Raw genomic sequence first — 2,566 nt, forward strand, 5'->3', positions numbered from 1 at the left:
AAGCTCCATAGCTTGCAAAGTTTCCTCCTATAGAATTGTAAGGAGTCGATAACCCCTGATATGGGTTCCAAGCCGAAGCGAGGGGAGGAATACTTTGAAACATGCTAACTGTGGAATACGGCCTACTTCCTTGTTGACCGATGAATGGATTCGCAGTTCCTGCGTTATTAGCCCCAGGGTTATTCCAACCTTGGAAAGGATTGCTGCTTTGTCCTATTGAAGAAAAAGGCATGGATCCTACCGTTGGGTTGGAATGTGGAATATGACCACTTCCAAAAGGAAAACCCTGAAATGAAGCCGATCCGCCCATCATGGACGTAGCGGCATTGAACGGAACTGACGGAATACCCTGTGATTGGGTGCCAAAAAGGAAGGAACCAGTACTAAAAGCATTGGTTTGGGCATTTCCACTCGTGGACGGAATGGAGGTAGACCCAACCAAAGATGTGCTAGCAAACGATCCGAACAAGGAAGCGGAGGGGATGGAAATGGTTCCTCCCCCTTGCACCGATGTTGGGGTTTGCATAGTCGCAGCACTTGTGGAAGCCATGCTTCCAGTAGTGATCATAAATGGTAAGCGCGTAGCGTAACCTGGACTCGCTGGTCTATATAATGGAGGCCCAACGTATTGCAATACGTCTGGGTAACTAGATGGTAGTGGAGAATTTGGAATCACTAATGATTCTGAAAGTTCTTCTACCTCTACGTTATCCTCCGCTTGAAAGCGAACTTGAGAAAAGACTGGAGCGTCCCTCTCTTGTTCAAAAGTACCAGGCCTTGCTTGGCCGCTAATATCCCCGAGAGGAGGATCAATCCCCGATGCGTCAGCCGGCGTGGGACGGACCCCACCGGTAGTATTCCCTCTGCGCCTTCTAGGAGAAGGCTCTAAACTAGGTGGCGAGAGACCACGAAGTCTTCGAGACCGTCTAGGAGACCGGTCAGCCACTTTGAATTTTTTGTTATGATCTTATCTAAAGACTCAAAAAATTAAAAGCTAGGCCAACTAGGAGCACAGAGCACACACTAAAAAGTTCCTAAAGATACAGCCAGTCAAACAACTTTCAAGTATTTCCGCTCCGGGTGATTGAGACCGGACACCAAAATACGAGAAAGTGAATCAAAGGGCCTTCCGAGGATAGTCTGGGATGATGAGGGCCCAGTCCTATCAGCGAAGGTATCAGAGGAAGTTACGCTGACCTCCTAACAACAGTCTGCGCCGGTGCAAGCCCCCAAGCTTCGCAAGGGTGCCCTCCAGAAGTACTGTCGAGAGTGATACAACGTCGACCTCAGGTGCCACGGGATTCCCCTCCGCAGCCACCTATGCAGATCCCTAGGAAAGGCAACTATGGGTACCAACTCGTCGCAGAAGCCAGGCGGAACAGTCGTGAGGTAAGTTCGGACAAGTAGGAGAGGGGGTATCTCTCTTCCCTGTCTTCACAGACCCTCGTGCTTAACTCCCAGATCCGGAGTCTTCCTGGTCTCCCTAACGCTATTGGATTTACTCTCTTTAATCAGACTCTTATGTTTGACGTTTTGTGTGGCCTTGGAGAGTTAACTCTCCACTCGCCTAATCCAAGGCCCTAAAATCCTAAGCTTGTTGGTGTAATAACTAAAACAAAAAGTTCTAGTGGATTTTAATTAAGCGCTTGATTTTATTAGGCTGTTCTTTAAGTCAAAGGTAATGGAGGTGAAACTTGTGGTGTTTTATGGACGCAAAAGAAATTAATAAAACCTAGCTACATGCACATGCACTTTTGTTTTCGATGAATAGCAATTTCTATGAGGTTCAGAAGGCACTTGTAATATAAACAAAAAAAATTTCCTTTTTCTTTTCAGACTCCACACTCACAAAAACTAACAAAACTAAATATGCCTAAAAAGAGATGCAAATCTTTCCCTAATGCAAGAACTAAATGTGGATGCACAATTCAAAGACTACTCTAAAAACAAAGAAGGAAAGTTGCTGCTTTACCAAATTTTGTCTTGCCACTGAAATGCTTAGATAGAAGATGATTTGTTACTAATCATTTCGTCCAAACAATAAAAACAAGTTTTAAGATAAAAAACAAAGCACTTTCACTTCGCAAAAAAGGAAATCAGATGAGAAGCAAGTTTAAGAAAGCGAAACTCAAAAACTTTCAAAAGATTTTCTTTCAATCAAACCAAAAAGTCTTTTTCAAAGGAAAAACTCTCAAAAATACTGACACCAATGATTGATAAACAAACAACCAAACACTTTTGTGAATTGACACCAATGAAATGATGAGAACTCAACAAAAATAAAATGTGTTCGAAGTCGCTTTTGACAATCAAAAGCAGCAATGAAAGTCCAAGAAATCAAAAGACAAGTTTCAAGGAAATGGTAACAAACAACTTTCCCGAAACGAAGGAGCAAATGGTCATAAAAATGATTTCGTTAAGCAAACACAAATGTCATGAAAACAAAATGGACACAAAGATTTTAAGACAATCTTCCCACTCTGCCGAAACAGAGCAATCAAGATTCTTAAACAGAAACCTTGTGTGTCAAAAATCAATGACGCTTGCAATCAACGAAAAACAAGAC

This window comes from Pinus tabuliformis, chromosome 8, assembly GCF_031772625.1.
Source record: "Pinus tabuliformis cultivar Carrire ecotype Pingquan chromosome 8, CPIR1, whole genome shotgun sequence".
NCBI classification, from domain to species: Eukaryota; Viridiplantae; Streptophyta; class Pinopsida; order Pinales; family Pinaceae; genus Pinus; species Pinus tabuliformis.